The sequence below is a fragment of the Oryctolagus cuniculus genome, chromosome 4, assembly GCF_051225735.1.
Source record: "Oryctolagus cuniculus isolate XC-2025 breed Fujian yellow rabbit chromosome 4, ASM5122573v1, whole genome shotgun sequence".
Classification (NCBI taxonomy): domain Eukaryota; kingdom Metazoa; phylum Chordata; class Mammalia; order Lagomorpha; family Leporidae; genus Oryctolagus; species Oryctolagus cuniculus.
The window spans coordinates 70,659,939-70,675,219 of NC_142870.1; the positions used below are offsets into that span (position 1 = coordinate 70,659,939).

Here is a 15,281-nt window from a genome sequence, read left to right on the forward strand (position 1 = left end):
AACATAATAAATCAGTACTAAAATCGCATAGAAGATTATTTAAAGGGATAGACTGTGTTACTCATAATAGAAGTATAGAATGTATTGTTAAAAAAGGGTATAGAAATGTGCATGCAACTTATCAAAAGTAAAAAAAAGAGTATATATGTATAGAATAAAATGATTAGAAAATGATATTCCTAAAGTTTGCAAGTAGATTACTTCTGGATGATTGTGGATGATTTTAATTATTCTCTGGTAGCCCATTTCAAACTTTCTATAATGCCTACATATACTTTCCATAATAAGAAAAATAAAAAAAGACAGTTGGGACAGATAACATTCCTTTTTTTTTTTTTTTTTTTTTTTTTTTTTGACAGGCAGAGTAGACAGTGAGAGAGAGAGAGACAGAGAGAAAGGTCTTCCTTTGCCGTTGGTTCACCCTCCAATGGCCACCGCCGGTGTGCTGCTGATCCGATGGCAGGAGCCAGGTGCTTATCCTGGTCTCCCATGGGGTGCAGGACCCAAGCACTTGGGCCATCCTCCACTGCACTCCCTGGCCACAGCAGAGAGCTGGCCTGGAAGAGGCGCAACCGGGACAGAATCCAGCTCCCCAACCGGGACTAGAACCAGGTGTGCCGGCACCACAAGGCGGAGGATTAGCCTAGTGAGCCGTGGCACCGGCCTAAGATAACATTCCTATTTCAGAGATGACAATACTGAGGGGAAAACATCAACAGGATTGTGTGAAATTTTACTCTTATTTAGTGATGGAGCTTGGATAGTATCCAGGGCTCTTCATTTCTAATCTTGTGGTTTCTCTCACCTTTATTTTACTTTTTAAAAAAAATATTTTTTTTAATTTATTTGAAAGACAGTGTCAGAGAGAGAGGAAGGGACAGATAGAGGGAGGGAGAGAAGGGGAGGGGGAGAGAGAGAGAGAGAGAAATCTTCCATCTACTTGTTCACTCTCTAGAAGGCTGCAGTGGCCAGGCTGGGCCAGGCCAAACCCAGGTGCCAGGAGCTTCATCTAGGTCTTCCACACAGGTGGCAGGAGCCCAGGCACTTGGGCCATCTTCTGCTGCTTTTAGCAGGCACATCAACAGGGAGCGGGATCAGAAGTTGAGCAGCTGAGACATGAACTGGCCCCCCGTATGGGATGCCAGTGTCACAGATGATGGCTTTACCTGTTATGCCACGATTTTGGCCTTGTGACCTTGATTTTCTTTTTGGTGGTTGCCATTACTGAGGGATTCAAAGGTAAACTATGAAGGTTTCTAGAGATGGTTAGAGAGACTGCAATTGCAAATGTGCAATCAGCTTCCACCTCATTAGACTTCTTAAGTCGTTTATAAAGTTATTTGTCTCTGATTCTTCACTCCTTTTCTATAACAGAACTATACATATATATGCTTTTCCAAATAAGATTACTTTCCAGATAAGTAAGGTGTGTGTTAACATGGCAGGTGGTAGGCATGGCATCTATATCTCAGACTCTTGGCTTGGGCTTGGTGAAGTGACCTGCATTGATCAATGGCTTCCTCATTGATAGGACATTATTAAAGGGACTTGGTCACAACACCCTGGAAACAACCCTCACATAGCCATGTGTTGGACATTGAGATTTAGGAAGAGAGTTTTGAACTTTTTATCTTATTATGATTTGTATTCTGGAGCCTCACTATTCTGTCTCATGGAAAGTATATGCTTTCCTGGTGATGATTATGGATAGCATGGGTCTTCCATTGTTGGAGGAAAATAGAAATCAACAATTCACTATGTCTCATCACACAACCACATCAACAAATATCCCCAGACAAGAGTCACTCAAGAGACTGTTGAATTTGACAGATACTTTCAATGGTGGCAAATATTGCCACCATTCTCAAATATGTCTCTGAAATTCTCATTTAGTCCCCATTTTGATGCAGAGGAAAAATATTTAGATTCTAAAAAATTCCCATGAATCTACTCAGTTATTTGCAGTTTCTGGAGTGTGACCTAAAACATTGCTCTTTTTCTCCCAATTAACAAAGTATATTAGAAAACATAAGTGTATAAGTGTAACTTTGTAACAGGAAAAGTTTTGTGTTTACCTTAGTTTAATTTTTAAATGAGTAATTCATGCATACATTTTTCAAAATTTATTACTATTAGTAACACATTTGTTGTACACATTTCATACTTGATTGAAAGACACACAACAGTGTTCCTTATTATTGGCAAAAAAAGGGCATAGATATAGACAATGAATCTCTTACTCCTCCAGCAAGCATTAAATGAGCACCAACTAAGTGCTAGTGCACTACTCGATTCTGGAGACCACAGGTGGATAAAGCAGTGTCTTTTTCTCCACACATTATAATTTATTGAGGTGATCAATTGGGCTCCTATGTAGCTTTGGGAGCAGACTGTGAAGGGAAAATAATTCACTGAACTGGTAAAGAGTAGAGAAGAAAGTGCTTCTCTATCAAACTGCCGGATGCAAACAAAACAGATGACCTGACTCATCTTAAGTTCCCTTCAAACAACAGTCTGAGACAAGGTCTCGGGTACAGGTAGTAATTTGGAAGGTGATCTCAGAAGGCAGGAATGGATGAGTAAGGAAAATGAGTCAGTAAGGAGGAAAAGGCCGTAATAGAGATGTTTCAATGAGGCCACCAGTGTGGCAACTGGAGCTCAGTTCCTCCAGGATTTCTGGGACTAGTTCGTGCCTCCAGAGTATCCTTCCAAAAGGAATGCAGGCTGGAACACTTTTTTCCCAGCCCTATTCTTCTTCTGGTTGAGTTTTGTTACCAGGGCATTAGCCCCATTCCTGCCAGCTCTCTTTCTCCTACCTGCTATAGACCTGGCGAGCTCTTAACAGCACTGGGAGAGGTGTTGAGTCAGAGTGTGATGAAACCTACCAGATGCTGGGAGTCTTGGGCAACAGACTCGCTTGGGGTATAGCTGAAATAAGACGTGAGCTGAGGGACTCAGCCTGGAGTGCCAGATGTATGTGCTAGAGTAACCTATAAGACTTATGGGGGCACAATGTACTGTGCAGTCTGACCTAGCATCCCCTAAAGGATGGTCTGAGACTGACATCTTCCTTGCTAAATTAAACTCCACACTGAGTCTCTGACTCCTATAAAAAGTCAAATGGTGGGGCAGTAAATCCTGACACTGACCAGCTAAGCAATTGAACCATGATGTTTTGCTGATAGGTTTCTCTGGTTCTCTATGATTGGACTTCCAGCCTTTCTTATTAAAATCGTGACATCCATTCACTAATTATCACCTGTGATCTGATATCTTCCCATGATTCAGGAATGAAATATTGAAACTACTTTAGGGAGTTTTTCAAAAAATGGTGATGCTTTTTTTTGGGGGGGGGGGTGTATATCATTTTGCTATGAGTGGCCCTACTGAAAATTTTCCTGACATTCTGCATTCATTCCAATATGATTTGTGTGGTTGTGTTTGGTTTGTGATTTTTGTTTGTTTGTTCTTATTAGAGAAGAAATCAGGAAAGGTTAAAGGTTGCACCTAGATGTATTATGTTTAAAGGCTTTCAACATTCTTGAGTCAGATTTGTAGAAAATTATTAAGACTTTTAGCTTCTATAAACATTTCACCAGTGCTGATGGTATCTTCTTCAGCTACCTCTGTCGAAGCAGCTCCTGGGTTTCTCTAAGAATGAAGGTGAGTGAGTTTGCAACTCACCACACAGGGCAGGAATTTTCTGCAGGATTCTTCTGGTTTGGGGGCTTACAGCCAGAAGGTTAAACAATAGATACTATGATGACTGTAAGAGAAGAGCTGATAAATGCTTCATTCCTCTACCATAACATATGAAAGGCAAGATTTTATTCTTAATCCCTAAAAATGTGGTGGCAGCATGGGTAGGATACAATTCCTTATGTGATCATCTGTGACTTCCCTTCAAAATGAGTGGGCAATCCTTAAAAATAAATTTTAAAAAAATGTTCTGCAAAAATAACGAGCCTCAGGGATGATTCAGGCTATTTCAGTGAGCTCCATCCTGAGAAACCAAACTCAACTTGACAAAAATTTGAAAGTCAATATTTACAAAGCCTTTCCATCTTATATCTTGATTTCTTTTTCTTGTATGTTCTTTCTCTTTTCCTTCCCGTCTGTGTCTTGATCCTCTACTTTACTCTTTTTCCCCTTTGACCTCATTCCTCAGTGTCCCCTACTCCATTCACCTTTCCCAAATCTGTTCATCCTAAAAAAAAATAAATAAAAATAAAAATAAATTTAAAAAAGGTGCCACAGCTCTCTTGGCTAATCTTCCGCCTGCGGCGCCAGCACACTGGGTTCTAGTCCCGGTCGGGGCGCCGGATTCTGTCCCGGTTGCCCCTCTTCCGGGCCAGCTCTCTGCTGTGGGCCGGGAAGGCAGTGGGGGATGGCCCAGGTCCTTGGGGCCTGCACCCACATGGGAGACCAGGAGGGCCTGCACCTGGCTCCTGGCTTTGGATTGGCGCAGCGTGCCGGCCGTGGCAGCAATTTAGGGGGTGAACCAACGGAAAAGGAAAACCTTTCTCTCTGTCTTTCTCTCTCACTGCCTAACTCTGCCTGTCAAAAAAAAAAAAAAATCTGTTCATCCTACAATAGGCTTCAGTGATGGAAAAGAAAGAGCCTCCAAACAAAGCCAGTGTCCAGTGAGGAGGAACTCCACAGGGTGGTGAATGGTGATAGGCGAAGGCCTGTGGACTGAGAATGCTCAGGGCTCTGGAGGCTCTTAGCTGGACAAGCCATTAGGCTTCAGCGGGCGTGATAGCTGTATCAAACCTCGTGATTTCAAAGCTTTCACGGGCTGACAAGGACTTGCTAATTTCAAACTTTCTAACCAATTACAATCACAAAGAACTCAGGACAATAATCAGTGAGCAAAATGAAACTGCTGGAGTGAAGTAGCCCTCCTCAGGTCTCACTCTTGTGGCTCTGCCATGCAGTGTGCAGCTGGGACTCTGCTTCAATAAGTAAATAAAAATACACGATAAAACACACACACACACAATGGATCCCATTTGCTGTCTTGTTCCCCGTAGCAGGCTACGTAAGAACCCTGTCTTGCATTCAGCCCATTAATTTCTGATGGTGTTAATTAAAAACTTTTGATGCTTGTTTGAATGGAAAATACCTCAAACAGTGTTTCCTTCATTGAAACACTAAGTTCCAAGTCTTAGATTATTAGGTTAAGCTCTGCCAGCAGTGAGACCAACATAAATGCTTTTCATACCATCTGCTTTGACAATAAAGGACAGTAATAATAATAAAGTAATAATAAATGAAAAGGAAGAAGAGAAACTGTTTAGGTTGAAAACTCCCTATTTCAGCCTGTTGTTTTTAAGGACTAAATTGAAAATCCAGGTCCCTGAATGTAGAACATATGACTTTTTAAAAAAATCTTTCTTCAAATCCTTAGAACATTCAAATCACCCAATGTTCCAGGACCTGAATTTTTTATATTTTAAAATGGGGAAAGCTGCTTAAAATAAGTGAATCAGCTGCTAAGTGATTTCTCTCTGTCTTTTTGTCGACACTCTCTTTCGAACGGCTGAAAAAATGCTTAAAATGGTACATGCAATTGATACGTGTGGCTTAAGAAGCTTAATATAATTACTGAGGACTCAGACTTTATATTTAAAAATAAGACAGGAAGGAGTAATAGAAACTCTGAGTGGTGAGTATTCATCTCTTGTGAGGTGTGGGAAATGTTTCCAAACGTTTAATCCTCTGAGCAAGGTAAGGGGTGGAAAGCAGTTATTCGCAGAGTTTACCATCCTCACCCTGTAAGAGGATAGTGTGAGAGATGCTGTGCAGGAAATGAACAAATAAGACATCCAGCTCCATGATCCAATGCTTTTGTGAAGCATTAGGCAAGCCACTGCAACATTCTGATTGGTTTTTAAGACCTATTTTATTTTATTTGTAATCTTTCCTCCCCTTTTAGGGAGTCCTGAAGCCTTGGGCACCCGCTGTGAATGTGGTTTAATAGACCTAACTTTCTCCTTCATTGTTTTATTTTCCCACCTGTTTATTCACTCTCTGCCACATCATCTGAGTCCCTGAAAGATCACAGGACCTAGCTTCCACCCCCTCCAACCCCAATGCCTTCTTCACCCTTATTCTTGTTTTGATCTGCAAGTCTTCAATGGGAATGCAGTTCTCCTTAACAGCCAAACATTTGGGCAGATCTCCTTGCCCTCCCTCCCTACACAGGCTGCATAGGCTTCATCCTCTTTAGAACAGATTGCAGAAATGGCCTTTGAACCCAGTGTGACAAGATAGTGTTTTTCAGCAACATCAACAACCAGGACAACCACAACAACAGAAAGACCACACCATAAAGTATGTGAGTGGGATTTGCAATATAATACAACTAAAACTCCATCACGTAGATAGTTCTGAACAAACCACAACATGTGCATCTGTGTTCACAAAATTTGTGAATTCTCCACACAGTAAATCCATAGGTGATATCGTCTACAAAGAAATAGTTAATGGGAATGAACTAATAAGATAGGAGTATGCAGCAAATGAATGCATTTGAAGATGATTTCCAGCTGAAATGAGTTTTTTCTAGAGACTAAGTTTTTGTTAAACTTAATCCTACTCTCTTCCCTCTCCAGCAGCAGAAACATCTGGTTGGTTTTAGATTCCCCTTGGATTTCCAACTTCAAAGGGAATTATAAAGAATAACAAATTCATGTACCGGCACTAAAAAAAAATAGAGCAGCAGGAGAGAATGGTAAAATTGTCCTTATTTGACTGCTAGTGACAGGCGCCACAGGCAGAACTATGAGAAAAGACAAAGGCAAGATCACCCGTTGACAACCAGAGTTCCTGCAAGGGACTGAATCTTTGGCTACATAGCGATATGCACAGGGCCCTTCGCAATCCATGGGGAGATTTATTTTTGCTTAAATGCAAACAACAAGCTACATAAGAAAATAAGAGGAATTGGAAGGAAACAAAAAGAAAGGGGCTTACATTTACCTGTCACAAAGTTTGTTGAAATAATAACAGATCTATAAAAGTCTGTTGAAAGAATGACCTGGAGGCAATTTTAAAGACCTACTTAGCATCAGGGTTTTTATTTGATCTAGAGAAAATCGTGGGTTCTGGTTCTACCAAGGGATGGTTACACCATCCCTGAAGTAACTTAGGCTCTTAAGTTTCCAAGAGGCCCATTAGGTTCTTGTGAAAGCTTGAACCTGTAAGGGTCTCAAAAGTAGCTTCTATTTCTTTCTTGCTCTGAATCCTTATTATTAAGGGATGACTTAAAAAGATCAAAGTCTTCCCAGAGTGGAAGAACAAAATTTGAATGGATGATTCATATCTGCAATTGTGTCAAGTTATGTTTGACATCACTTTATAGAACCAGATTGATTGTGCCCCCTTCATCGCTTTCCTAGTAAAACTGAAACACACATCCTAGAGCACAGGTCTTGATGTAATCAACCATGAGAAAATGAGAAGTTCGAGAAAGTGCAATTTTGCCATTGTAATTATCTTTTATAAACAGTCTTTCCTCTCTTATGTGCAATGTGTACAGCAATGACAATAAAAATAAACAAGGACATGATTAACCAATCAAGTTGTTTGTGAACAAAGAAAGAGAAATAGGTAAGAGCTAAAATGTCTTTAAATAATTAATTATAAAAGTCTTCAAACTAGTATTTAGAGCTTCCTGACCTCCACATAACAAATAACATCATGTTGATTCACAGAGCAGTCATCAAATACTCAGAAAACAAATTGCTTTTGGCCAAAATGTATACATCAACAGCACCCCCAGAAACATTTTCACGGAGGATGGCAGCATCTACAGAACTAGTTCTCTCTGGATCCTGCATGGTTTCCTAGTGAAGTATTCTCCAAAGAGAAGAGCATTTCCAGGTCATGTTCTTTCTATCACAGATTCAAATTAAGTGGGGAGTAATTGCTGGTTAAGGAGGAAAAACCCCAGCATTCCCAATCTGAAAGAACTGAGCTGCCTACAGAATCCCACCTCCTTGGATATCTTTGCCTTGAGTGGAGTTTTTACCCTTCCCTTGCTCCTCCACGTGAAGCAGAACCATTCCCATGCCACCATTCCCGGCTTTTGGGTAATTTTGCATGATGCTGTGTTACATACCTAATACCGTGCATCAATATGCCCTGAAACCAGCCTCTGATGAGCTGAACAAACCATTGTGCTTTTTTTGTTGACTTTCTATCAGCATCATCAGGTTTAAAATAAAGATCTTGACTTCGCAGGGACATTTGCAAAGGATTTCCTGCACTATTTAAGCAGAATCATCCAACTTTGATTATGATCATTGCTAGGGGGAAGGAGGTAAGAGGAGTGGAGTACCACCCCAGTCTAAGAAATGTTTGATAGTTTGAGGATACACAAGGTCACAAGAGTTAACATAACTGAAAAAAACCCTGGGCCCCAAAGAGGCCAAACATAAGGAAATGGGTATACATGCGCACACAAAACACTGTCATTAATAATAATTCTAATTACTATAGCTATTATCATGATGAGGCACTGATGGTTCACTTGGGTGTAGTATATAATAATTAAAGTAGGAAGAACCCTGGGTAAACTTACTCTCTTTAAAAGGCAGTTTATATTCTAGATTTACATGACCCAAGGCACATAATCCAACACTACATGTAAGAAAAGGACGCCGGAAGAATTGAAAGAGACTTTTAAGCTTTTATATTAGCTGTTGTGCTGTTATTATCGATCTTAAAATAATGATGAAAACATTAGTTGTTTTTAAATATGAGTATTATGGGTAAATCATCCTTACAGCTTTAAAATAGTAAAATGGCTAGTTTGTATCTATCTTTCCTTGTGATATCTGCCTGAATGTCACGCCATCAGATACATTCTGACCTTTTGCTGACATTTTAATGATGGTGATGCCAGGGCAGGGTAAAGGAGAAACAGAAATGGTCAGAAGATTGAGGGTAAAAAAAAAAAAAGAAAGAAAGAAAGAAAGAGATGGTTTATACCATCCAGCCTGGCAAATTTTACAGATGCTCTCTATTTGCTTGGAATAGTTTATTGCTCATGTTCTTTCTTTCTTTTTTTTTTCCATGTGCTTTTCTGTACCAGCTTTGGCTGAAAATATTTTGTATGTGTCCATACTGTAAACCATCATATTTTTTTAGAGATTTAGTGTGGTAGAGAAGCTCTTTTTTCCTTCCCCAAGGGTTAGACACATCAATATTCTAGCTACTCACTTTCGAGGCCAATGGAAAATGTGCTCCTAAGATTAAATAGACTTGAGTAACACATAAATTTAGTTTACACTGATGCAGTATGTTACTTAGTTACTCACATCCTGAATTTCTGATGAGTGCACTACACCTGTTGGGCAACACATGGCTATGGAACAGTCACTGACCTACAATTCAAAGACAGCGAAACACAACAAAGCCTTAAATACAGATTCTCTGTGGAGATCCTTATTTTCATAGAGCATTCCTCTCTGTGGAGCTCTGTGAGTGAAGGATCTGGCCTAGCCGTGGAAAGCTTGGTCATACAGTGATCACTAAAATGTTCTTAGAATAAACTAGAGCAAAACTTACAGGCACATAGGAAGCACCCTTTGTTCTGCAATGTACTCTCTCTCCCCCTCCCAAGTCTGTTGTTTTTTACTATGACTCAGACTATTACTATATAATTCCTCCCTTTTCTGACTTTTAAGTGTCTCACATATTCATCACATGCTTGCCATTTCTGTCAATAAGGCTTAAAAACTATAGTTTCTCTTTTATAAAAATTATACAAAGAGAACAGATTTCATATATTTCATATATACAATTTTAAGCACATAATGATACTTCCCACCCTCCTCCTCCTTTTTTTCTTTTAATTTTTGCAGTAACATACTTTCAATTTACTTTATAATCACATGCTTAATCCTCCACTAAATAAAGAATTCAATAAGTAGAAAGTAGAAAGACCACTATTCCACAGGAGTAGATTCTAACCTAGTCTTACATTTGGTTTAAGTCAGTTTTCCACATTTAGCTAGTATGGTTGGCAACAGCTAGTCTGGAGTTCTAAGTGGTCAGAAGACTACATTTTCCTCTCACCCCAGATAAAGAATTGTACTGAATATGTCCAATAATGAGTATAATTAATTCTGCATAGGTCTGGTATGCAAATTATTATCTGAAATTTGAATCAAGTATTTAAAAAAGGCTAAAGAAAAACAGTTCCTCCAAGAAACCTAGCTAAATCTATGAAGTGTCTATGTACTCAAATTTCCCTGTGGCTTACAGATGTACCTGAGACTATTATGAAACACAGTGTTGAGATTTTTATAATCAAGAGTTATGTATTAGAAAATATAATATACAATGATTAGAATTATTTCTCTGAAGGCTTTTAACTTTAACATGTAAAAAGGTCTTGATGGGCCTGAAATATTGTTAATTAAATACTATGGTATTTGAGATATAACAGCAAAGTATAGAGAGAGGAGAGACAAAGAGAGACACCAGTCTTCCATTTGCTGATAACAGCTTGGGCTGGGTCAGTCCAAAGCCAGGAGCCTAGAACTCAATCAGCACCTTTCATGTGAGTGGTAAGCAACCAAGGACTTGGGTTGCCATCTGCCACCCACTCATGTGCATTAGCAGGAAGATGGACTGGAAGCAGAGTAACTCACACTAGCACTTGGATATAGGATATGGGAATACCAAATAGTGCCTTAACCCATTGCACCACAATGCCTGCTCCTCATTTTTGAAATATATACTTATTTGAACTTTCACTGATTTATTGACTATATTTTGACTGTTCACCTAGCAAGGTATTGTGGAAACATAAAAAGGTACTAACAATGTTCCTGTTGGACATTTAGGTCACTTCAGGTACTGTATATATTTATTTAAATGTTTATGAGGACTAGGTAATGACACATAAAACTGTTAGGTTAAATTTTGAAAGTAGGATAAAAAATAATATAGAAAGTATGATTACAACAAGCTTAAAAACTATATCCTCAGGGGAAAATGAGAGTAAGGAAATATATCAAATGGTTATTAATGATTGGATTTAAATTATAGAAATAATTACTTTAATTTTTCTTCATTTTACTCCTATGTAGTTTTCCAAATTATTTTTAATGAGCATGTATCATTTTAAAATGAAAATAAATATTTATTCATTAGTGGGAAAGATTCCTTTCCCAAGGAGCTTTTCATCTACTGCAAACACACAACATAGTCCCTAATGGTTCAAATTGTCATACCTAGAAGTGAAACATACCCAACAGGAAAAGGAACATCAATACAGATTTTATCTAATCATAGAGTCATAAAGAGCTTTCTGTGTGTTGGACAGAAACTGGGGAGGGACTGGCTTCGTTGCAAGTGAGCAAGAGTGTGAAATTCAGACACTTTTGTTAGGAGATCATTTTGTTATGTATGCAAAGGGAGCCACAAATTAAAGTTACCAAATAAATCTGTCCCTAGAACTCCTGAGGTTCACACTGATGGGAGTTTCTTTTTGGGCAGCACAACAAGTAAAGCCTGGAAGTGTGAGCGGGACTGGGGAGGGATGTGCTAGAAAGTCACATCTTAAGGATGTGGGACCTTCACCAGAGATGGAAATGCTCAGAGAGACAGAGAAAGACATGCCACAAAATTAGAAACTACAACATAGTGACAGCTACGGATTATGTACAATAGATATGGAAAGTCCCTGTTAGAAAACTATCTTTATTACTCCAAGAGATGGTGGTTCTCATTTTGTACACTTCCACATTAAGTGAAATCAACAGCATAACTCTGAAAGGTTTGGACAAATGCAATTTTATGTCTAAACAAGCCAGGCAGAACATACGTAGATACCAGGCAAGTTACCCCTTCCCACCTCCTTTCTCTCCAGTGTATTTCAATGCAGGCTAAGTTCCAGCAAATTCAGCTTTTTAAGGCTCTGTGTGACTTGATGCTGCTCTATCAATATACTCTCAGTCCTGACCTGCACTTTCCTCCTAGCCACTGAAATATCAAGAATGCCAGAAAGTCACAATATCAAATTCTTGGAAAAATTCCAAATTCTCACAAAAAGACACAAAGACAAGACTTCAGACCCATGTTCACTTGCAGGCCTGGTCTTGGTCTTCTGACTTAGCTGGTGAAGAGGGGTAGCCTTATTGATGTCCCTACAGGGCATTTTTCCCCCTTCTGAGTACAGGTGCCTGCAGAAGCAATCACGTTTGATTTTAAGATTGATCCAAAGGAAGCAAATGCATTTCAAACTTCCAGAATATCATGGGATACCAAAAGGCAGCTCAAAGTATCACAAAATGTGTTCTAAGGGTTTTGTATGTGTTTGCTCAATGCCAAAACATCCAGTGTTCCACCCTGGAAACATCAGTACCCAAATTCAATCTTCTTGCCCTTTCTGTTCACTCAGGGGTCTGCCTTGGAAATACATACATTTCTGGGGAGACTTCCACAGGGTCCTTTGAGTGCTTCCACCCATGTAGAAAAGCCATTCTAAAATGTTTGTTGAAATTTGAAATAACATATTTCTTATCCTTCAAAATGACAGTGTTTCAAATGAGCTAATAGAGCATAAAAGATCTACACTTTACCAATGTCAAGATAAGTACTATTCAAATTTAGCCCTTGAGGTGGTGAACTCACCACAGCCCTTCAGTCTAAGGTATTTGACTACTTTGCACCTCAGTGTACTTTGGATTGCCATTTAGAGATAATGAAAGTTACTCACCAGACAGCAATGGTTGTGAAGAACATCCAGTTAGTGACGGTGAACTATTCTGAAATGAAAAGAGTACCATAAATGCTAAGTATTTATTTTAATAAATGTAGGCAAACATGGTGATCAGAAAACAATGCATTTCTTCATAACTTTGGGACACTGATTTAGTGATTCTATGTAAAAAGAAAAAGATGCTTCCTTTTGGAAATGAACATACAATTGTGCACTGAGAAAGTGGCTTTTGTAGCTGCTGCGTCTTTCACTTGAAGGGCTCTAACCAGTTGCAACCAGTTATGAATGACTTGCTGCCCATTTCTGCAATTCACTGTAACTTGTGTTGAGAAAGTTATGTTTTATGGCTAATTATCCATGGTCTGTTTAAAAAAATAAATCAAACCATTGTGAACCACCAGGATTTGCAGCTCCATTTGAACTTTACTGCACTTTTGATTAAACATTTGGTAAATAAAAACAAACTGGCTTCTCCTTGTTTTTGGTTGTTTGTTACTTGTGTTTTGCATATAAATATTGTGGCAGTGGTGGGAGAACAAGCTATGGATTATTTACCCATGGTTTCATGAGTAGTGAGTTACTGGCCTTACCCTCCTTTCTGAGTATAAATAAATGTATAGTGTTATGTTCCAAGTCCAGTAAGACAAACGGAATGAGTGAGCTGAAGCCTTTTAAAACCAAAGCCTTTTATATGAAGTCACAGAGCAACAAAACAACCCCCAAATTAACATTTAAAAAGCTTCTACTGCAGAGCAAAAAAATGTCCCCAATATTATTATATAATCTGCATTTTAAAAATCGTTTGCCTCACAAGCGGCATTCTATCAATAATTCTACAAGCTTTTCTTTTCCATGCCTTTTAAATTTTGAAGCCACAGGTGGTTTTCCCAGAGATCACCACTTGTGCCCTTACCCCCACCCTCACTTGGCATCTCCAATAGGATCGCCACAATGAAAGCCTTGAAAATGATCAGCATGATTAACTGAAACCAAAACAGATTTAGAATGATCAGGAGTTCATGTAGCTAAAAGTAACGAAGCACTACATAAAAGGATCACTCTCTATAAATGTTTTCTATAGTTACCGTCCTAGGACTCACATAAATAAAAGAAGCCCCAAAATAACTGTCTGGACAAAAGGGAAGATTCAAAGGACCCTGAGGCAGAGTGCAAGAGAGTATGTGAGAGCTAGAATCAAAAGTACTTAACACATTTGCATATGAAACTTAATGAGGATCACCAAAGTATCTTGCCCAAACTTGTGTTTCTGAAATGAGCCAATGGCCTATGCAGCACTGACCACTGGAAGGGCCCTCCTGGGAGAAAAACAATATTGTCTTCTGAAATGTGCTACTTTTATAAAGACAGACATAGGAGAACCAGGGCTTTCTCATCAAACCGGGGAACCGTTTGCTGCTAAAGCCAGGCAACCTCTGTGTCGGATTTCTTTTTACCCCTTTATGACCTGTGTGGCTCACTGTTCCCTATTTATGAAACTGCTGCTATGTGCCAGGCACCACTGCAGTGCTTCTGCTTGAGAAGGCAAGGCAGTGACTGAAGTTCTTGTTGCAACATTAAAAAATATTTATCACCACTGCCAATAGCAACGAGAAGAGGAGCTAGTTTGAAAAACTTGTAAAGGACTTATGAAAAATCAGGAAAGGCTTAAAACTCACAAGCTGCCTGCATGCCCTGGGAATAGAAAGTTGAGGCCTCACAGCGATCCATGTTGCCAAAGAAAAACTCAAAGTGGGCTATATGTTCCCAGGGCCATGGTTACAACAGAAAATGAGAGCTGAGCAGACTAGGTTGGCACAACCGGACTTTGAAAGGTCAGTTCTGTCCTAGCATGGTTCAGAGAGCGTGAAAACCCACCAGAACGAAAATTGAAGCTATTCTGACAAAAGGAGGCTGGAAAAAAGTTCAGACATTTCCCTCTGCTGCTTTTATAACCAGATGTCTCCAACTATTTGTGACACCCAGGGAAATGCTAGTCTCCTTCCTCTTTGGAGTGCTAAAGTTTTGTTTGTTTAAATCCAGGCATCTATTTGAAAATCAGGATACTGAAAACAACTTCCTGTATACTGGCTGCCCTTCAATACTAAGAGCTTGGTCACAGATCATTAATTGTATTAAAATTACATAATAAAAAATGTGCCTTACATGGTGCAAAGGTGTGTGTGTGTGGACTGTAAGGTACTTATATACCAAATTGTATATTGGAACCCAGACTCAGCTATAATACACATGGAGGGCTACTTGATTATGATTTCCTGCTTAAAGACTAGAGTATCCTGGCTAATTTTCATTATTTATTCATAAACAAATAAAGAAAAAAACTGAAAGGAAATATAGTTATAATATACTTAAAATATATATACTAGTTAAATCATTATTTATTTTGACAACAAAGGATGTCCCCATATCATCATAAATGCAGAGACATGCTAATCCCAAGGATCTTGATCACTCAGTTCTAACAGAGAGGCACACATTCAGGATACAAAACTTGAAAAACCAGACAAAACTCTCCTGGCTTTGA

General features: G+C 39.1%; 1 protein-coding gene across 47 annotated transcripts in view; it reads right to left on the reverse strand.

Moving 5' to 3' along the window:
- The window catches only part of ZBTB20 (zinc finger and BTB domain containing 20), an 873,240-nt gene that overhangs the window by 360,570 nt on the left and 497,389 nt on the right, over positions 1 to 15,281 (reverse strand). For 37 of the 47 annotated variants that reach the window (XR_016233099.1, XR_016233101.1, XM_070072148.2 and 34 more), the window contains one exon: positions 12,737 to 12,785. The exons of the other annotated variants lie outside the window; for them this stretch is intronic. The gene's annotated coding sequence lies outside the window, so the exon portion shown is untranslated. The remainder of the gene's footprint in view (positions 1 to 12,736; positions 12,786 to 15,281) is intronic. 47 annotated transcript variants of the gene reach the window in all.